The sequence below is a fragment of the Carassius gibelio genome, chromosome B19 (assembly GCF_023724105.1).
Source record: "Carassius gibelio isolate Cgi1373 ecotype wild population from Czech Republic chromosome B19, carGib1.2-hapl.c, whole genome shotgun sequence".
Lineage (NCBI taxonomy): Eukaryota > Metazoa > Chordata > Actinopteri > Cypriniformes > Cyprinidae > Carassius > Carassius gibelio.
This window is the reverse complement of record NC_068414.1, coordinates 1,384,352-1,405,340: the sequence shown is the minus strand read 5'-3', so window position 1 is coordinate 1,405,340 and position 20,989 is coordinate 1,384,352. Positions and strand designations below refer to the sequence as shown.

The following is a 20,989-nucleotide window of genomic DNA, read 5'->3' as shown; positions in this document are numbered from 1 at the left end:
CCAAACAATGACCCCTGCTACGGGTAGTGTTCCAAGTGTTATGCGACTTCAGCTAATGACGGGTCCATCAGAAATTATTCCATCCAAAAGTTTTGGGTGGAGGCACAGGTCACAGAGGGAGTTCTGCTTCGACGTCAGCCCGAGCCAAAGGACATGCGTTGGCCGGGAATAGAATCCGGGTCAACTGCTTGGAAGGCAGCTATGCTCACCACTATACCACCAACGCAGTCAGCAGTCAGCAACTTGCGCCGTCACTAAGAAGGCTCGAAGTGCACGAGTCGCCGATAGGGCTAGAGGAGCAGATGAGATCTTTGTTTGGACCCGTCACTAAAGAGAGCCTTCAAGAATTTGCATCCCGTCACGTACAAGAAAGCGCTGCCTTCCCATCCGGCTAAATAAACACGAAGTGGTCAAACGCAGAGAGTGCCTATTCAGATGATGACCAGTGGCAAGCCCTCTCGCAGCATGCTGCCGGACGGTCAAACTGATTCTGCTCTTGACATTTCGATGTAGCTCTGCTGTGAGCAGAGCACCCAAAAATACAGGTCACTCGCAAAAGTTCCCCTCCACGGAAATCTTTAGTAAAAGGCGAAAGATTTATGCGACAATGAAGAGAAACTCGAGCTGTGTCTCCAAACCCTCGGGCCTGTGCGCTGCCTCTGTTAAACTACTACGCTCGCCAAGGGTCATCAAGGGTGACAATGCCTGCCCACATGTGTTTCGTCAGCACCCCCCCCCCTACTCCAAAAGGGAGGAGTAAAACTCAAAAAAGTCCTCTCAGTCCACCAATAACCAAAAGCCCAATCAAGGCAATCTCTTTCTCATGCCTCTATCTGAAAAGTTGGATAAAATCTTATATGAAAAAAAAAGTCTTTTAAAGAAATCCCTTATTCCGAGGTCACCGTAGCCACCAGATCCAGTCCGTATCCAGAGAAGATGGTGGATCAACACCTAGAAAGGACCTCTATGGCCCAGAAACACAGCGGAGACCGTGACAACTAGATGAGCCGCAGATACAAATCCCCTGTAAAGACCACCTGGACAAGACCACAGGAAACAGATGATTCTTCTGCACAGTCTGACATTCCTGCAGCCTGGAGCTGATCTACTGGTTTCGTCTGACAAGGGGAGAACTGTCTCCCCGACTGAGCCTGGTTTCTCACCGGGTTTTTTCTCCATCCTTTCACCGATCGAGTTTTGGTTTCTTCCCTCTGTCGCTTCTGGCAGGCGGAGCTGGGGACACTTCATGTACAGCGATATCGTTGACTTGATTGCAAATTATTGCACAGATACTATTTAAACTGAACTTAGCTGAATGATGTCATCAAAGAGTTCAATAACGAAATGCCTTTAACTGTCATTTTGCTTTTTGACGCACTGTGTTCCTAATTAATGTTGTTCAGTTGCATTGACGCAATACTTTTTGTTTAAAGCGCAATTTAAAAAAAAAAAAAAAAAAAGAGTCCAAACAATGACCCCTGCTACGGGTAGTGTTCCAAGTGTTATGCGACTTCAGCTAATGATGGGTCCATCAGAAATTTTACGGTGCTAGGGCTGGGTCTGCGTCAGAAGAAGCCATGCATTGTTTAGTTATGTCAGTGCAGTGCCGTCAGTTGGGGGGGAAACGGCAGCATGCACGGCTCCTCGTTAGTATAGTGGACAGTATCTCCGCCTGTCACGCGGAAGACCGGGGTTCGATTCCCCGACGGGGAGAGCTGGTTATTTTCGTCTTCCGAATGATCCATCCAAAAAGTTTGGTTGGAGTCGCAGGTCACAGAAGGAGTTCTGCTTCGACGTCAGCCCGAGCCAAAGGACATGCGTTGGCCGGGAATCGAACCCGGGTCAACTGCTTGGAAGGCAGCTATGCTCACCACTATACCACCAACGCAGGCGGAAGTCAGTAGCTTTATTGACGCACTGTGTTCCTAATAAATGTTGTTCAGTTGCATTGACACAATACTTTTTGTTTAAAGCGCAATTAAAAAAAAAAAAAAAAAAAAAAAAGAGTCCAAACAATGACCCCTGCTACCGGTAGTGTTGCAAGTGTTATGCGACTTCAGCTAATGATGGGTCCATCCGAAATTATTCCATCCAAAAGTTTTGGGTGGAGGCACAGGTCACAGAGGGAGTTCTGCTTCGACGTCAGCCCGAGCCAAAGCATATGCGTTGGCCGGGAATCGAATACGGGGTCAACTGCTTGGAAGACAGCTATGCTCACCACTATACCACCAACGCAGTCAGCAGTCAGCAACTTGCGCCGTCACTAAGAAGGCTCGAAGTGCACGAGTCGCCGATAGGGCTAGAGGAGCAGATGAGATCTTTGTTTGGACCCGTCACTAAAGAGAGCCTTCAAGAATTTGCATCCCGTCACGTACAAGAAAGCGCTGCCTTCCCATCCGGCTAAATAAACACGAAGTGGTCAAACGCAGAGAGTGCCTATAATAACCAAAAGCCCAATCAAGGCAATCTCTTTCTCATGCCTCTATCTGAAAAGTTGGATAAAATCTTATATGAAAAAAAAAGTCTTTTAAAGAAATCCCTTATTCCGAGGTCACCGTAGCCACCAGATCCAGTCTGTATCCGCTTCAGTCACCCGGATCCAGTCCGTATCCAGAGAAGATGGTGGATCAACACCTAGAAAGGACCTCTATGGCCCAGAAACACAGCGGAGACCGTGACAACTAGATGAGCCGCAGATACAAATCCCCTGTAAAGACCACCTGGACAAGACCACAGGAAACAGATGATTCTTCTGCACAGTCTGACATTCCTGCAGCCTGGAGCTAATCTACCTGTTTCGTCTGACAAGGGGAGAACTGTCTCCCCGACTGAGCCTGGTTTCTCACCGGGTTTTTTCTCCATCCTTTCACCGATCGAGTTTTGGTTTCTTGCCTCTGTCGCTTCTGGCAGGCGGAGCTGGGGACACTTCATGTACAGCGATATCGTTGACTTGATTGATCCAGTCTGTATCCGCTTCAGTCACCCGGATCCAGTCCGTATCCAGAGAAGATGGTGGATCAACACCTAGAAAGGACCTCTATGGCCCAGAAACACAGCGGAGACCGTGACAACTAGATGAGCCGCAGATACAAATCCCCTGTAAAGACCACCTGGACAAGACCACAGGAAACAGATGATTCTTCTGCACAGTCTGACATTCCTGCAGCCTGGAGCTAATCTACCTGTTTCGTCTGACAAGGGGAGAACTGTCTCCCCGACTGAGCCTGGTTTCTCACCGGGTTTTTTCTCCATCCTTTCACCGATCGAGTTTTGGTTTCTTGCCTCTGTCGCTTCTGGCAGGCGGAGCTGGGGACACTTCATGTACAGCGATATCGTTGACTTGATTGCAAATTATTGCACAGATACTATTTAAACTGAACTTAGCTGAATGATGTCATCAAAGAGTTCAATAACGAAATGCCTTTAACTGTCATTTTGCTTTTTGACGCACTGTGTTCCTAATTAATGTTGTTCAGTTGCATTGACGCAATACTTTTTGTTTAAAGCGCAATTTAAAAAAAAAAAAAAAAAAAAAAAAAAGAGTCCAAACAATGACCCCTGCTACGGGTAGTGTTCCAAGTGTTATGCGACTTCAGCTAATGATGGGTCCATCAGAAATTTTACGGTGCTAGGGCTGGGTCTGCGTCAGAAGAAGCCATGCATTGTTTAGTTATGTCAGTGCAGTGCCGTCAGTTGGGGGGGAAACGGCAGCATGCACGGCTCCTCGTTAGTATAGTGGACAGTATCTCCGCCTGTCACGCGGAAGACCGGGGTTCGATTCCCCGACGGGGAGAGCTGGTTCTTTTCGTCTTCCGAATGATCCATCCAAAAAGTTTGGTTGGAGTCGCAGGTCACAGAAGGAGTTCTGCTTCGACGTCAGCCCGAGCCAAAGGACATGCGTTGGCCGGGAATCGAACCCGGGTCAACTGCTTGGAAGGCAGCTATGCTCACCACTATACCACCAACGCAGGCGGAAGTCAGTAGCTTTATTGACGCACTGTGTTCCTAATAAATGTTGTTCAGTTGCATTGACACAATACTTTTTGTTTAAAGCGCAATTAAAAAAAAAAAAAAAAAAAAAAAAAAGAGTCCAAACAATGACCCCTGCTACCGGTAGTGTTGCAAGTGTTATGCGACTTCAGCTAATGATGGGTCCATCCGAAATTATTCCATCCAAAAGTTTTGGGTGGAGGCACAGGTCACAGAGGGAGTTCTGCTTCGACGTCAGCCCGAGCCAAAGCATATGCGTTGGCCGGGAATCGAATCCGGGGTCAACTGCTTGGAAGGCAGCTATGCTCACCACTATACCACCAACGCAGTCAGCAGTCAGCAACTTGCGCCGTCACTAAGAAGGCTCGAAGTGCACGAGTCGCCGATAGGGCTAGAGGAGCAGATGAGATCTTTGTTTGGACCCGTCACTAAAGAGAGCCTTCAAGAATTTGCATCCCGTCACGTACAAGAAAGCGCTGCCTTCCCATCCGGCTAAATAAACACGAAGTGGTCAAACGCAGAGAGTGCCTATAATAACCAAAAGCCCAATCAAGGCAATCTCTTTCTCATGCCTCTATCTGAAAAGTTGGATAAAATCTTATATGAAAAAAAAAGTCTTTTAAAGAAATCCCTTATTCCGAGGTCACCGTAGCCACCAGATCCAGTCTGTATCCGCTTCAGTCACCCGGATCCAGTCCGTATCCAGAGAAGATGGTGGATCAACACCTAGAAAGGACCTCTATGGCCCAGAAACACAGCGGAGACCGTGACAACTAGATGAGCCGCAGATACAAATCCCCTGTAAAGACCACCTGGACAAGACCACAGGAAACAGATGATTCTTCTGCACAGTCTGACATTCCTGCAGCCTGGAGCTAATCTACCTGTTTCGTCTGACAAGGGGAGAACTGTCTCCCCGACTGAGCCTGGTTTCTCACCGGGTTTTTTCTCCATCCTTTCACCGATCGAGTTTTGGTTTCTTGCCTCTGTCGCTTCTGGCAGGCGGAGCTGGGGACACTTCATGTACAGCGATATCGTTGACTTGATTGCAAATTATTGCACAGATACTATTTAAACTGAACTTAGCTGAATGATGTCATCAAAGAGTTCAATAACGAAATGCCTTTAACTGTCATTTTGCTTTTTGACGCACTGTGTTCCTAATTAATGTTGTTCAGTTGCATTGACGCAATACTTTTTGTTTAAAGCGCAATTTAAAAAAAAAAAAAAAAAAAAAAAGAGTCCAAACAATGACCCCTGCTACGGGTAGTGTTCCAAGTGTTATGCGACTTCAGCTAATGATGGGTCCATCAGAAATTTTACGGTGCTAGGGCTGGGTCTGCGTCAGAAGAAGCCATGCATTGTTTAGTTATGTCAGTGCAGTGCCGTCAGTTGGGGGGGAAACGGCAGCATGCACAGCTCCTCGTTAGTATAGTGGACAGTATCTCCGCCTGTCACGCGGAAGACCGGGGTTCGATTCCCCGACGGGGAGAGCTGGTTCTTTTCGTCTTCCGAATGATCCATCCAAAATGTTTGGTTGGAGTCGCAGGTCACAGAAGGAGTTCTGCTTCGACGTCAGCCCGAGCCAAAGGACATGCGTTGGCCGGGAATCGAACCCGGGTCAACTGCTTGGAAGGCAGCTATGCTCACCACTATACCACCAACGCAGGCGGAAGTCAGTAGCTTTATTGACGCACTGTGTTCCTAATAAATGTTGTTCAGTTGCATTGACACAATACTTTTTGTTTAAAGCGCAATTAAAAAAAAAAAAAAAAAAAAAAAAAGAGTCCAAACAATGACCCCTGCTACCGGTAGTGTTGCAAGTGTTATGCGACTTCAGCTAATGATGGGTCCATCCGAAATTATTCCATCCAAAAGTTTTGGGTGGAGGCACAGGTCACAGAGGGAGTTCTGCTTCGACGTCAGCCCGAGCCAAAGCATATGCGATGGCCGGGAATCGAATCCGGGGTCAACTGCTTGGAAGGCAGCTATGCTCACCACTATACCACCAACGCAGTCAGCAGTCAGCAACTTGCGCCGTCACTAAGAAGGCTCGAAGTGCACGAGTCGCCGATAGGGCTAGAGGAGCAGATGAGATCTTTGTTTGGACCCGTCACTAAAGAGAGCCTTCAAGAATTTGCATCCCGTCACGTACAAGAAAGCGCTGCCTTCCCATCCGGCTAAATAAACACGAAGTGGTCAAACGCAGAGAGTGCCTATAATAACCAAAAGCCCAATCAAGGCAATCTCTTTCTCATGCCTCTATCTGAAAAGTTGGATAAAATCTTATATGAAAAAAAAAGTCTTTTAAAGAAATCCCTTATTCCGAGGTCACCGTAGCCACCAGATCCAGTCTGTATCCGCTTCAGTCACCCGGATCCAGTCCGTATCCAGAGAAGATGGTGGATCAACACCTAGAAAGGACCTCTATGGCCCAGAAACACAGCGGAGACCGTGACAACTAGATGAGCCGCAGATACAAATCCCCTGTAAAGACCACCTGGACAAGACCACAGGAAACAGATGATTCTTCTGCACAGTCTGACATTCCTGCAGCCTGGAGCTAATCTACCTGTTTCGTCTGACAAGGGGAGAACTGTCTCCCCGACTGAGCCTGGTTTCTCACCGGGTTTTTTCTCCATCCTTTCACCGATCGAGTTTTGGTTTCTTCCCTCTGTCGCTTCTGGCAGGCGGAGCTGGGGACACTTCATGTACAGCGATATCGTTGACTTGATTGCAAATTATTGCACAGATACTATTTAAACTGAACTTAGCTGAATGATGTCATCAAAGAGTTCAATAACGAAATGCCTTTAACTGTCATTTTGCTTTTTGACGCACTGTGTTCCTAATTAATGTTGTTCAGTTGCATTGACGCAATACTTTTTGTTTAAAGCGCAATTTAAAAAAAAAAAAAAAAAAAAAAGAGTCCAAACAATGACCCCTGCTACGGGTAGTGTTCCAAGTGTTATGCGACTTCAGCTAATGACGGGTCCATCAGAAATTATTCCATCCAAAAGTTTTGGGTGGAGGCACAGGTCACAGAGGGAGTTCTGCTTCGACGTCAGCCCGAGCCAAAGGACATGCGTTGGCCGGGAATCGAATCCGGGTCAACTGCTTGGAAGGCAGCTATGCTCACCACTATACCACCAACGCAGTCAGCAGTCAGCAACTTGCGCCGTCACTAAGAAGGCTCGAAGTGCACGAGTCGCCGATAGGGCTAGAGGAGCAGATGAGATCTTTGTTTGGACCCGTCACTAAAGAGAGCCTTCAAGAATTTGCATCCCGTCACGTACAAGAAAGCGCTGCCTTCCCATCCGGCTAAATAAACACGAAGTGGTCAAACGCAGAGAGTGCCTATTCAGATGATGACCAGTGGCAAGCCCTCTCGCAGCATGCTGCCGGACGGTCAAACTGATTCTGCTCTTGACATTTCGATGTAGCTCTGCTGTGAGCAGAGCACCCAAAAATACAGGTCACTCGCAAAAGTTCCCCTCCACGGAAATCTTTAGTAAAAGGCGAAAGATTTATGCGACAATGAAGAGAAACTCGAGCTGTGTCTCCAAACCCTCGGGCCTGTGCGCTGCCTCTGTTAAACTACTACGCTCGCCAAGGGTCATCAAGGGTGACAATGCCTGCCCACATGTGTTTCGTCAGCACCCCCCCCCCTACTCCAAAAGGGAGGAGTAAAACTCAAAAAAGTCCTCTCAGTCCACCAATAACCAAAAGCCCAATCAAGGCAATCTCTTTCTCATGCCTCTATCTGAAAAGTTGGATAAAATCTTATATGAAAAAAAAAGTCTTTTAAAGAAATCCCTTATTCCGAGGTCACCGTAGCCACCAGATCCAGTCCGTATCCAGAGAAGATGGTGGATCAACACCTAGAAAGGACCTCTATGGCCCAGAAACACAGCGGAGACCGTGACAACTAGATGAGCCGCAGATACAAATCCCCTGTAAAGACCACCTGGACAAGACCACAGGAAACAGATGATTCTTCTGCACAGTCTGACATTCCTGCAGCCTGGAGCTAATCTACCTGTTTCGTCTGACAAGGGGAGAACTGTCTCCCCGACTGAGCCTGGTTTCTCACCGGGTTTTTTCTCCATCCTTTCACCGATCGAGTTTTGGTTTCTTGCCTCTGTCGCTTCTGGCAGGCGGAGCTGGGGACACTTCATGTACAGCGATATCGTTGACTTGATTGCAAATTATTGCACAGATACTATTTAAACTGAACTTAGCTGAATGATGTCATCAAAGAGTTCAATAACGAAATGCCTTTAACTGTCATTTTGCTTTTTGACGCACTGTGTTCCTAATTAATGTTGTTCAGTTGCATTGACGCAATACTTTTTGTTTAAAGCGCAATTTAAAAAAAAAAAAAAAAGAGTCCAAACAATGACCCCTGCTACGGGTAGTGTTCCAAGTGTTATGCGACTTCAGCTAATGATGGGTCCATCAGAAATTTTACGGTGCTAGGGCTGGGTCTGCGTCAGAAGAAGCCATGCATTGTTTAGTTATGTCAGTGCAGTGCCGTCAGTTGGGGGGGAAACGGCAGCATACACGGCTCCTCGTTAGTATAGTGGACAGTATCTCCGCCTGTCACGCGGAAGACCGGGCTTCGATTCCCCGACGGGGAGAGCTGGTTCTTTTCGTCTTCCGAATGATCCATCCAAAAAGTTTGGTTGGAGTCGCAGGTCACAGAAGGAGTTCTGCTTCGACGTCAGCCCGAGCCAAAGGACATGCGTTGGCCGGGAATCGAACCCGGGTCAACTGCTTGGAAGGCAGCTATGCTCACCACTATACCACCAACGCAGGCGGAAGTCAGTAGCTTTATTGACGCACTGTGTTCCTAATAAATGTTGTTCAGTTGCATTGACACAATACTTTTTGTTTAAAGCGCAATTAAAAAAAAAAAAAAAAAAAAAAAAAGAGTCCAAACAATGACCCCTGCTACCGGTAGTGTTGCAAGTGTTATGCGACTTCAGCTAATGATGGGTCCATCCGAAATTATTCCATCCAAAAGTTTTGGGTGGAGGCACAGGTCACAGAGGGAGTTCTGCTTCGACGTCAGCCCGAGCCAAAGCATATGCGTTGGCCGGGAATCGAATCCGGGGTCAACTGCTTGGAAGGCAGCTATGCTCACCACTATACCACCAACGCAGTCAGCAGTCAGCAACTTGCGCCGTCACTAAGAAGGCTCGAAGTGCACGAGTCGCCGATAGGGCTAGAGGAGCAGATGAGATCTTTGTTTGGACCCGTCACTAAAGAGAGCCTTCAAGAATTTGCATCCCGTCACGTACAAGAAAGCGCTGCCTTCCCATCCGGCTAAATAAACACGAAGTGGTCAAACGCAGAGAGTGCCTATAATAACCAAAAGCCCAATCAAGGCAATCTCTTTCTCATGCCTCTATCTGAAAAGTTGGATAAAATCTTATATGAAAAAAAAAGTCTTTTAAAGAAATCCCTTATTCCGAGGTCACCGTAGCCACCAGATCCAGTCTGTATCCGCTTCAGTCACCCGGATCCAGTCCGTATCCAGAGAAGATGGTGGATCAACACCTAGAAAGGACCTCTATGGCCCAGAAACACAGCGGAGACCGTGACAACTAGATGAGCCGCAGATACAAATCCCCTGTAAAGACCACCTGGACAAGACCACAGGAAACAGATGATTCTTCTGCACAGTCTGACATTCCTGCAGCCTGGAGCTAATCTACCTGTTTCGTCTGACAAGGGGAGAACTGTCTCCCCGACTGAGCCTGGTTTCTCACCGGGTTTTTTCTCCATCCTTTCACCGATCGAGTTTTGGTTTCTTGCCTCTGTCGCTTCTGGCAGGCGGAGCTGGGGACACTTCATGTACAGCGATATCGTTGACTTGATTGCAAATTATTGCACAGATACTATTTAAACTGAACTTAGCTGAATGATGTCATCAAAGAGTTCAATAACGAAATGCCTTTAACTGTCATTTTGCTTTTTGACGCACTGTGTTCCTAATTAATGTTGTTCAGTTGCATTGACGCAATACTTTTTGTTTAAAGCGCAATTTAAAAAAAAAAAAAAAAAAAAAAAGAGTCCAAACAATGACCCCTGCTACGGGTAGTGTTCCAAGTGTTATGCGACTTCAGCTAATGATGGGTCCATCAGAAATTTTACGGTGCTAGGGCTGGGTCTGCGTCAGAAGAAGCCATGCATTGTTTAGTTATGTCAGTGCAGTGCCGTCAGTTGGGGGGGAAACGGCAGCATACACGGCTCCTCGTTAGTATAGTGGACAGTATCTCCGCCTGTCACGCGGAAGACCGGGGTTCGATTCCCCGACGGGGAGAGCTGGTTCTTTTCGTCTTCCGAATGATCCATCCAAAAAGTTTGGTTGGAGTCGCAGGTCACAGAAGGAGTTCTGCTTCGACGTCAGCCCGAGCCAAAGGACATGCGTTGGCCGGGAATCGAACCCGGGTCAACTGCTTGGAAGGCAGCTATGCTCACCACTATACCACCAACGCAGGCGGAAGTCAGTAGCTTTATTGACGCACTGTGTTCCTAATAAATGTTGTTCAGTTGCATTGACACAATACTTTTTGTTTAAAGCGCAATTAAAAAAAAAAAAAAAAAAAAAAAAAAGAGTCCAAACAATGACCCCTGCTACCGGTAGTGTTGCAAGTGTTATGCGACTTCAGCTAATGATGGGTCCATCCGAAATTATTCCATCCAAAAGTTTTGGGTGGAGGCACAGGTCACAGAGGGAGTTCTGCTTCGACGTCAGCCCGAGCCAAAGCATATGCGTTGGCCGGGAATCGAATCCGGGGTCAACTGCTTGGAAGGCAGCTATGCTCACCACTATACCACCAACGCAGTCAGCAGTCAGCAACTTGCGCCGTCACTAAGAAGGCTCGAAGTGCACGAGTCGCCGATAGGGCTAGAGGAGCAGATGAGATCTTTGTTTGGACCCGTCACTAAAGAGAGCCTTCAAGAATTTGCATCCCGTCACGTACAAGAAAGCGCTGCCTTCCCATCCGGCTAAATAAACACGAAGTGGTCAAACGCAGAGAGTGCCTATAATAACCAAAAGCCCAATCAAGGCAATCTCTTTCTCATGCCTCTATCTGAAAAGTTGGATAAAATCTTATATGAAAAAAAAAGTCTTTTAAAGAAATCCCTTATTCCGAGGTCACCGTAGCCACCAGATCCAGTCTGTATCCGCTTCAGTCACCCGGATCCAGTCCGTATCCAGAGAAGATGGTGGATCAACACCTAGAAAGGACCTCTATGGCCCAGAAACACAGCGGAGACCGTGACAACTAGATGAGCCGCAGATACAAATCCCCTGTAAAGACCACCTGGACAAGACCACAGGAAACAGATGATTCTTCTGCACAGTCTGACATTCCTGCAGCCTGGAGCTGATCTACTGGTTTCGTCTGACAAGGGGAGAACTGTCTCCCCGACTGAGCCTGGTTTCTCACCGGGTTTTTTCTCCATCCTTTCACCGATCGAGTTTTGGTTTCTTCCCTCTGTCGCTTCTGGCAGGCGGAGCTGGGGACACTTCATGTACAGCGATATCGTTGACTTGATTGCAAATTATTGCACAGATACTATTTAAACTGAACTTAGCTGAATGATGTCATCAAAGAGTTCAATAACGAAATGCCTTTAACTGTCATTTTGCTTTTTGACGCACTGTGTTCCTAATTAATGTTGTTCAGTTGCATTGACGCAATACTTTTTGTTTAAAGCGCAATTTAAAAAAAAAAAAAAAAAAAAAAAGAGTCCAAACAATGACCCCTGCTACGGGTAGTGTTCCAAGTGTTATGCGACTTCAGCTAATGATGGGTCCATCAGAAATTTTACGGTGCTAGGGCTGGGTCTGCGTCAGAAGAAGCCATGCATTGTTTAGTTATGTCAGTGCAGTGCCGTCAGTTGGGGGGGAAACGGCAGCATGCACAGCTCCTCGTTAGTATAGTGGACAGTATCTCCGCCTGTCACGCGGAAGACCGGGGTTCGATTCCCCGACGGGGAGAGCTGGTTCTTTTCGTCTTCCGAATGATCCATCCAAAATGTTTGGTTGGAGTCGCAGGTCACAGAAGGAGTTCTGCTTCGACGTCAGCCCGAGCCAAAGGACATGCGTTGGCCGGGAATCGAACCCGGGTCAACTGCTTGGAAGGCAGCTATGCTCACCACTATACCACCAACGCAGGCGGAAGTCAGTAGCTTTATTGACGCACTGTGTTCCTAATAAATGTTGTTCAGTTGCATTGACACAATACTTTTTGTTTAAAGCGCAATTAAAAAAAAAAAAAAAAAAAAAAAAGAGTCCAAACAATGACCCCTGCTACCGGTAGTGTTGCAAGTGTTATGCGACTTCAGCTAATGATGGGTCCATCCGAAATTATTCCATCCAAAAGTTTTGGGTGGAGGCACAGGTCACAGAGGGAGTTCTGCTTCGACGTCAGCCCGAGCCAAAGCATATGCAATGGCCGGGAATCGAATCCGGGGTCAACTGCTTGGAAGGCAGCTATGCTCACCACTATACCACCAACGCAGTCAGCAGTCAGCAACTTGCGCCGTCACTAAGAAGGCTCGAAGTGCACGAGTCGCCGATAGGGCTAGAGGAGCAGATGAGATCTTTGTTTGGACCCGTCACTAAAGAGAGCCTTCAAGAATTTGCATCCCGTCACGTACAAGAAAGCGCTGCCTTCCCATCCGGCTAAATAAACACGAAGTGGTCAAACGCAGAGAGTGCCTATAATAACCAAAAGCCCAATCAAGGCAATCTCTTTCTCATGCCTCTATCTGAAAAGTTGGATAAAATCTTATATGAAAAAAAAAGTCTTTTAAAGAAATCCCTTATTCCGAGGTCACCGTAGCCACCAGATCCAGTCTGTATCCGCTTCAGTCACCCGGATCCAGTCCGTATCCAGAGAAGATGGTGGATCAACACCTAGAAAGGACCTCTATGGCCCAGAAACACAGCGGAGACCGTGACAACTAGATGAGCCGCAGATACAAATCCCCTGTAAAGACCACCTGGACAAGACCACAGGAAACAGATGATTCTTCTGCACAGTCTGACATTCCTGCAGCCTGGAGCTAATCTACCTGTTTCGTCTGACAAGGGGAGAACTGTCTCCCCGACTGAGCCTGGTTTCTCACCGGGTTTTTTCTCCATCCTTTCACCGATCGAGTTTTGGTTTCTTCCCTCTGTCGCTTCTGGCAGGCGGAGCTGGGGACACTTCATGTACAGCGATATCGTTGACTTGATTGCAAATTATTGCACAGATACTATTTAAACTGAACTTAGCTGAATGATGTCATCAAAGAGTTCAATAACGAAATGCCTTTAACTGTCATTTTGCTTTTTGACGCACTGTATTCCTAATTAATGTTGTTCAGTTGCATTGACGCAATACTTTTTGTTTAAAGCGCAATTAAAAAAAAAAAAAAAAAAAAAAAAAAGAGTCCAAACAATGACCCCTGCTACCGGTAGTGTTGCAAGTGTTATGCGACTTCAGCTAATGATGGGTCCATCCGAAATTATTCCATCCAAAAGTTTTGGGTGGAGGCACAGGTCACAGAGGGAGTTCTGCTTCGACGTCAGCCCGAGCCAAAGCATATGCATTGGCCGGGAATCGAATCCGGGGTCAACTGCTTGGAAGGCAGCTATGCTCACCACTATACCACCAACGCAGTCAGCAGTCAGCAACTTGCGCCGTCACTAAGAAGGCTCGAAGTGCACGAGTCGCCGATAGGGCTAGAGGAGCAGATGAGATCTTTGTTTGGACCCGTCACTAAAGAGAGCCTTCAAGAATTTGCATCCCGTCACGTACAAGAAAGCGCTGCCTTCCCATCCGGCTAAATAAACACGAAGTGGTCAAACGCAGAGAGTGCCTATAATAACCAAAAGCCCAATCAAGGCAATCTCTTTCTCATGCCTCTATCTGAAAAGTTGGATAAAATCTTATATGAAAAAAAAAGTCTTTTAAAGAAATCCCTTATTCCGAGGTCACCGTAGCCACCAGATCCAGTCTGTATCCGCTTCAGTCACCCGGATCCAGTCCGTATCCAGAGAAGATGGTGGATCAACACCTAGAAAGGACCTCTATGGCCCAGAAACACAGCGGAGACCGTGACAACTAGATGAGCCGCAGATACAAATCCCCTGTAAAGACCACCTGGACAAGACCACAGGAAACAGATGATTCTTCTGCACAGTCTGACATTCCTGCAGCCTGGAGCTAATCTACCTGTTTCGTCTGACAAGGGGAGAACTGTCTCCCCGACTGAGCCTGGTTTCTCACCGGGTTTTTTCTCCATCCTTTCACCGATCGAGTTTTGGTTTCTTGCCTCTGTCGCTTCTGGCAGGCGGAGCTGGGGACACTTCATGTACAGCGATATCGTTGACTTGATTGCAAATTATTGCACAGATACTATTTAAACTGAACTTAGCTGAATGATGTCATCAAAGAGTTCAATAACGAAATGCCTTTAACTGTCATTTTGCTTTTTGACGCACTGTGTTCCTAATTAATGTTGTTCAGTTGCATTGACGCAATACTTTTTGTTTAAAGCGCAATTTAAAAAAAAAAAAAAAAAAAAAAAGAGTCCAAACAATGACCCCTGCTACGGGTAGTGTTCCAAGTGTTATGCGACTTCAGCTAATGATGGGTCCATCAGAAATTTTACGGTGCTAGGGCTGGGTCTGCGTCAGAAGAAGCCATGCATTGTTTAGTTATGTCAGTGCAGTGCCGTCAGTTGGGGGGGAAACGGCAGCATGCACAGCTCCTCGTTAGTATAGTGGACAGTATCTCCGCCTGTCACGCGGAAGACCGGGGTTCGATTCCCCGACGGGGAGAGCTGGTTCTTTTCGTCTTCCGAATGATCCATCCAAAATGTTTGGTTGGAGTCGCAGGTCACAGAAGGAGTTCTGCTTCGACGTCATCCCGAGCCAAAGGACATGCGTTGGCCGGGAATCGAACCCGGGTCAACTGCTTGGAAGGCAGCTATGCTCACCACTATACCACCAACGCAGGCGGAAGTCAGTAGCTTTATTGACGCACTGTGTTCCTAATAAATGTTGTTCAGTTGCATTGACACAATACTTTTTGTTTAAAGCGCAATTAAAAAAAAAAAAAAAAAAAAAAAAAGAGTCCAAACAATGACCCCTGCTACCGGTAGTGTTGCAAGTGTTATGCGACTTCAGCTAATGATGGGTCCATCCGAAATTATTCCATCCAAAAGTTTTGGGTGGAGGCACAGGTCACAGAGGGAGTTCTGCTTCGACGTCAGCCCGAGCCAAAGCATATGCAATGGCCGGGAATCGAATCCGGGGTCAACTGCTTGGAAGGCAGCTATGCTCACCACTATACCACCAACGCAGTCAGCAGTCAGCAACTTGCGCCGTCACTAAGAAGGCTCGAAGTGCACGAGTCGCCGATAGGGCTAGAGGAGCAGATGAGATCTTTGTTTGGACCCGTCACTAAAGAGAGCCTTCAAGAATTTGCATCCCGTCACGTACAAGAAAGCGCTGCCTTCCCATCCGGCTAAATAAACACGAAGTGGTCAAACGCAGAGAGTGCCTATAATAACCAAAAGCCCAATCAAGGCAATCTCTTTCTCATGCCTCTATCTGAAAAGTTGGATAAAATCTTATATGAAAAAAAAAGTCTTTTAAAGAAATCCCTTATTCCGAGGTCACCGTAGCCACCAGATCCAGTCTGTATCCGCTTCAGTCACCCGGATCCAGTCCGTATCCAGAGAAGATGGTGGATCAACACCTAGAAAGGACCTCTATGGCCCAGAAACACAGCGGAGACCGTGACAACTAGATGAGCCGCAGATACAAATCCCCTGTAAAGACCACCTGGACAAGACCACAGGAAACAGATGATTCTTCTGCACAGTCTGACATTCCTGCAGCCTGGAGCTAATCTACCTGTTTCGTCTGACAAGGGGAGAACTGTCTCCCCGACTGAGCCTGGTTTCTCACCGGGTTTTTTCTCCATCCTTTCACCGATCGAGTTTTGGTTTCTTCCCTCTGTCGCTTCTGGCAGGCGGAGCTGGGGACACTTCATGTACAGCGATATCGTTGACTTGATTGCAAATTATTGCACAGATACTATTTAAACTGAACTTAGCTGAATGATGTCATCAAAGAGTTCAATAACGAAATGCCTTTAACTGTCATTTTGCTTTTTGACGCACTGTATTCCTAATTAATGTTGTTCAGTTGCATTGACGCAATACTTTTTGTTTAAAGCGCAATTAAAAAAAAAAAAAAAAAAAAAAAAAAGAGTCCAAACAATGACCCCTGCTACCGGTAGTGTTGCAAGTGTTATGCGACTTCAGCTAATGATGGGTCCATCCGAAATTATTCCATCCAAAAGTTTTGGGTGGAGGCACAGGTCACAGAGGGAGTTCTGCTTCGACGTCAGCCCGAGCCAAAGCATATGCATTGGCCGGGAATCGAATCCGGGGTCAACTGCTTGGAAGGCAGCTATGCTCACCACTATACCACCAACGCAGTCAGCAGTCAGCAACTTGCGCCGTCACTAAGAAGGCTCGAAGTGCACGAGTCGCCGATAGGGCTAGAGGAGCAGATGAGATCTTTGTTTGGACCCGTCACTAAAGAGAGCCTTCAAGAATTTGCATCCCGTCACGTACAAGAAAGCGCTGCCTTCCCATCCGGCTAAATAAACACGAAGTGGTCAAACGCAGAGAGTGCCTATAATAACCAAAAGCCCAATCAAGGCAATCTCTTTCTCATGCCTCTATCTGAAAAGTTGGATAAAATCTTATATGAAAAAAAAAGTCTTTTAAAGAAATCCCTTATTCCGAGGTCACCGTAGCCACCAGATCCAGTCTGTATCCGCTTCAGTCACCCGGATCCAGTCCGTATCCAGAGAAGATGGTGGATCAACACCTAGAAAGGACCTCTATGGCCCAGAAACACAGCGGAGACCGTGACAACTAGATGAGCCGCAGATACAAATCCCCTGTAAAGACCACCTGGACAAGACCACAGGAAACAGATGATTCTTCTGCACAGTCTGACATTCCTGCAGCCTGGAGCTAATCTACCTGTTTCGTCTGACAAGGGGAGAACTGTCTCCCCGACTGAGCCTGGTTTCTCACCGGGTTTTTTCTCCATCCTTTCACCGATCGAGTTTTGGTTTCTTGCCTCTGTCGCTTCTGGCAGGCGGAGCTGGGGACACTTCATGTACAGCGATATCGTTGACTTGATTGCAAATTATTGCACAGATACTATTTAAACTGAACTTAGCTGAATGATGTCATCAAAGAGTTCAATAACGAAATGCCTTTAACTGTCATTTTGCTTTTTGACGCACTGTGTTCCTAATTAATGTTGTTCAGTTGCATTGACGCAATACTTTTTGTTTAAAGCGCAATTTAAAAAAAAAAAAAAAAAAAAAAAGAGTCCAAACAATGACCCCTGCTACGGGTAGTGTTCCAAGTGTTATGCGACTTCAGCTAATGATGGGTCCATCAGAAATTTTACGGTGCTAGGGCTGGGTCTGCGTCAGAAGAAGCCATGCATTGTTTAGTTATGTCAGTGCAGTGCCGTCAGTTGGGGGGGAAACGGCAGCATGCACAGCTCCTCGTTAGTATAGTGGACAGTATCTCCGCCTGTCACGCGGAAGACCGGGGTTCGATTCCCCGACGGGGAGAGCTGGTTCTTTTCGTCTTCCGAATGATCCATCCAAAATGTTTGGTTGGAGTCGCAGGTCACAGAAGGAGTTCTGCTTCGACGTCATCCCGAGCCAAAGGACATGCGTTGGCCGGGAATCGAACCCGGGTCAACTGCTTGGAAGGCAGCTATGCTCACCACTATACCACCAACGCAGGCGGAAGTCAGTAGCTTTATTGACGCACTGTGTTCCTAATAAATGTTGTTCAGTTGCATTGACACAATACTTTTTGTTTAAAGCGCAATTAAAAAAAAAAAAAAAAAAAAAAAAAAGAGTCCAAACAATGACCCCTGCTACCGGTAGTGTTGCAAGTGTTATGCGACTTCAGCTAATGATGGGTCCATCCGAAATTATTCCATCCAAAAGTTTTGGGTGGAGGCACAGGTCACAGAGGGAGTTCTGCTTCGACGTCAGCCCGAGCCAAAGCATATGCGATGGCCGGGAATCGAATCCGGGGTCAACTGCTTGGAAGGCAGCTATGCTCACCACTATACCACCAACGCAGTCAGCAGTCAGCAACTTGCGCCGTCACTAAGAAGGCTCGAAGTGAACGAGTCGCCGATAGGGCTAGAGGAGCAGATGAGATCTTTGTTTGGACCCGTCACTAAAGAGAGCCTTCAAGAATTTGCATCCCGTCACGTACAAGAAAGCGCTGCCTTCCCATCCGGCTAAATAAACACGAAGTGGTCAAACGCAGAGAGTGCCTATAATAACCAAAAGCCCAATCAAGGCAATCTCTTTCTCATGCCTCTATCTGAAAAGTTGGATAAAATCTTATATGAAAAAAAAAGTCTTTTAAAGAAATCCCTTATTCCGAGGTCACCGTAGCCACCAGATCCAGTCTGTATCCGCTTCAGTCACCCGGATCCAGTCCGTATCCAGAGAAGATGGTGGATCAACACCTAGAAAGGACCTCTATGGCCCAGAAACACAGCGGAGACCGTGACAACTAGATGAGCCGCAGATACAAATCCCCTGTAAAGACCACCTGGACAAGACCACAGGAAACAGATGATTCTTCTGCACAGTCTGACATTCCTGCAGCCTGGAGCTAATCTACCTGTTTCGTCTGACAAGGGGAGAACTGTCTCCCCGACTGAGCCTGGTTTCTCACCGGGTTTTTTCTCCATCCTTTCACCGATCGAGTTTTGGTTTCTTCCCTCTGTCGCTTCTGGCAGGCGGAGCTGGGGACACTTCATGTACAGCGATATCGTTGACTTGATTGCAAATTATTGCACAGATACTATTTAAACTGAACTTAGCTGAATGATGTCATCAAAGAGTTCAATAACGAAATGCCTTTAACTGTCATTTTGCTTTTTGACGCACTGTGTTCCTAATTAATGTTGTTCAGTTGCATTGACGCAATACTTTTTGTTTAAAGCGCAATTTAAAAAAAAAAAAAAAAAAAAAAGAGTCCAAACAATGACCCCTGCTACGGGTAGTGTTCCAAGTGTTATGCGACTTCAGCTAATGACGGGTCCATCAGAAATTATTCCATCCAAAAGTTTTGGGTGGAGGCACAGGTCACAGAGGGAGTTCTGCTTCGACGTCAGCCCGAGCCAAAGGACATGCGTTGGCCGGGAATCGAATCCGGGTCAACTGCTTGGAAGGCAGCTATGCTCACCACTATACCACCAACGCAGTCAGCAGTCAGCAACTTGCGCCGTCACTAAGAAGGCTCGAAGTGCACGAGTCGCCGATAGGGCTAGAGGAGCAGATGAGATCTTTGTTTGGACCCGTCACTAAAGAGAGCCTTCAAGAATTTGCATCCCGTCACGTACAAGAAAGCGCTGCCTTCCCATCCGGCTAAATAAACACGAAGTGGTCAAACGCAGAGAGTGCCTATTCAGATGATGACCAGTGGCAAGCCCTCTCGCAGCATGCTGCCGGACGGTCAAACTGATTCTGCTCTTGACATTTCGATGTAGCTCTGCTGTGAGCAGAGCACCCAAAAATACAGGTCACTCGCAAAAGTTCCCCTCCACGGAAATCTTTAGTAAAAGGCGAAAGATTTATGCGACAATGAAGAGAAACTCGAGCTGTGTCTCCAAACCCTCGGGCCTGTGCGCTGCCTCTGTTAAACTACTACGCTCGCCAAGGGTCATCAAGGGTGACAATGCCTGCCCACATGTGTTTCGTCAGCACCCCCCCCCCTACTCCAAAAGGGAGGAGTAAAACTCAAAAAAGTCCTCTCAGTCCACCAATAACCAAAAGCCCAATCAAGGCAATCTCTTTCTCATGCCTCTATCTGAAAAGTTGGATAAAATCTTATATGAAAAAAAAAGTCTTTTAAAGAAATCCCTTATTCCGAGGTCACCGTAGCCACCAGATCCAGTCCGTATCCAGAGAAGATGGTGGATCAACACCTAGAAAGGACCTCTATGGCCCAGAAACACAGCGGAGACCGTGACAACTAGATGAGCCGCAGATACAAATCCCCTGTAAAGACCACCTGGACAAGACCACAGGAAACAGATGATTCTTCTGCACAGTCTGACATTCCTGCAGCCTGGAGCTGATCTACTGGTTTCGTCTGACAAGGGGAGAACTGTCTCCCCGACTGAGCCTGGTTTCTCACCGGGTTTTTTCTCCATCCTTTCACCGATCGAGTTTTGGTTTCTTCCCTCTGTCGCTTCTGGCAGGCGGAGCTGGGGACACTTCATGTACAGCGATATCGTTGACTTGATTGCAAATTATTGCACAGATACTATTTAAACTGAACTTAGCTGAATGATGTCATCAAAGAGTTCAATAACGAAATGCCTTTAACTGTCATTTTGCTTTTTGACGCACTGTGTTCCTAATTAATGTTGTTCAGTTGCATTGACGCAATACTTTTTGTTTAAAGCGCAATTTAAAAAAAAAAAAAAAAAAAAAAAAGAGTCCAAACAATGACCCCTGCTACGGGTAGTGTTCCAAGTGTTATGCGACTTCAGCTAATGATGGGTCCATCAGAAATTTTACGGTGCTAGGGCTGGGTCTGCGTCAGAAGAAGCCATGCATTGTTTAGTTATGTCAGTGCAGTGCCGTCAGTTGGGGGGGAAACGGCAGCATGCACGGCTCCTCGTTAGTATAGTGGACAGTATCTCCGCCTGTCACGCGGAAGACCGGGGTTCGATTCCCCGACGGGGAGAGCTGGTTATTTTCGTCTTCCGAATGATCCATCCAAAAAGTTTGGTTGGAGTCGCAGGTCACAGAAGGAGTTCTGCTTCGACGTCAGCCCGAGCCAAAGGACATGCGTTGGCCGGGAATCGAACCCGGGTCAACTGCTTGGAAGGCAGCTATGCTCACCA

At 47.0% G+C, this 20,989-nt stretch overlaps 11 non-coding genes across 11 annotated transcripts; 8 read left to right on the top strand and 3 right to left on the bottom strand.

Moving 5' to 3' along the window:
* Positions 1 to 511: 511 nt before the first annotated feature.
* On the bottom strand, positions 512 to 626 carry LOC127980460 (U5 spliceosomal RNA). Its single transcript, XR_008159484.1, has one exon. It is a non-coding gene; the product is annotated as a U5 spliceosomal RNA (small nuclear RNA).
* Positions 627 to 1,641: 1,015 nt separating this feature from the next.
* Positions 1,642 to 1,713, top strand: trnad-guc (transfer RNA aspartic acid (anticodon GUC)). The gene has a single exon. It is a non-coding gene; the product is annotated as a tRNA-Asp (tRNA).
* A 2,008-nt stretch (positions 1,714 to 3,721) lies between these two features.
* Positions 3,722 to 3,793, top strand: trnad-guc (transfer RNA aspartic acid (anticodon GUC)). The gene has a single exon. It is a non-coding gene; the product is annotated as a tRNA-Asp (tRNA).
* Positions 3,794 to 5,410: 1,617 nt separating this feature from the next.
* On the top strand, positions 5,411 to 5,482 carry trnad-guc (transfer RNA aspartic acid (anticodon GUC)). Its single transcript has one exon. It is a non-coding gene; the product is annotated as a tRNA-Asp (tRNA).
* A 1,949-nt stretch (positions 5,483 to 7,431) lies between these two features.
* On the bottom strand, positions 7,432 to 7,546 carry LOC127980459 (U5 spliceosomal RNA). Its single transcript, XR_008159483.1, has one exon. It is a non-coding gene; the product is annotated as a U5 spliceosomal RNA (small nuclear RNA).
* Positions 7,547 to 10,246: 2,700 nt separating this feature from the next.
* trnad-guc (transfer RNA aspartic acid (anticodon GUC)) lies at positions 10,247 to 10,318 on the top strand. Its single transcript has one exon. It is a non-coding gene; the product is annotated as a tRNA-Asp (tRNA).
* A 1,617-nt stretch (positions 10,319 to 11,935) lies between these two features.
* Positions 11,936 to 12,007, top strand: trnad-guc (transfer RNA aspartic acid (anticodon GUC)). The gene has a single exon. It is a non-coding gene; the product is annotated as a tRNA-Asp (tRNA).
* A 2,760-nt stretch (positions 12,008 to 14,767) lies between these two features.
* Positions 14,768 to 14,839, top strand: trnad-guc (transfer RNA aspartic acid (anticodon GUC)). Its single transcript has one exon. It is a non-coding gene; the product is annotated as a tRNA-Asp (tRNA).
* Positions 14,840 to 17,600: 2,761 nt separating this feature from the next.
* Positions 17,601 to 17,672, top strand: trnad-guc (transfer RNA aspartic acid (anticodon GUC)). The gene has a single exon. It is a non-coding gene; the product is annotated as a tRNA-Asp (tRNA).
* A 1,950-nt stretch (positions 17,673 to 19,622) lies between these two features.
* On the bottom strand, positions 19,623 to 19,737 carry LOC127980458 (U5 spliceosomal RNA). Its single transcript, XR_008159482.1, has one exon. It is a non-coding gene; the product is annotated as a U5 spliceosomal RNA (small nuclear RNA).
* A 1,020-nt stretch (positions 19,738 to 20,757) lies between these two features.
* trnad-guc (transfer RNA aspartic acid (anticodon GUC)) lies at positions 20,758 to 20,829 on the top strand. The gene has a single exon. It is a non-coding gene; the product is annotated as a tRNA-Asp (tRNA).
* The last annotated feature ends 160 nt before the right edge of the window (positions 20,830 to 20,989 follow it).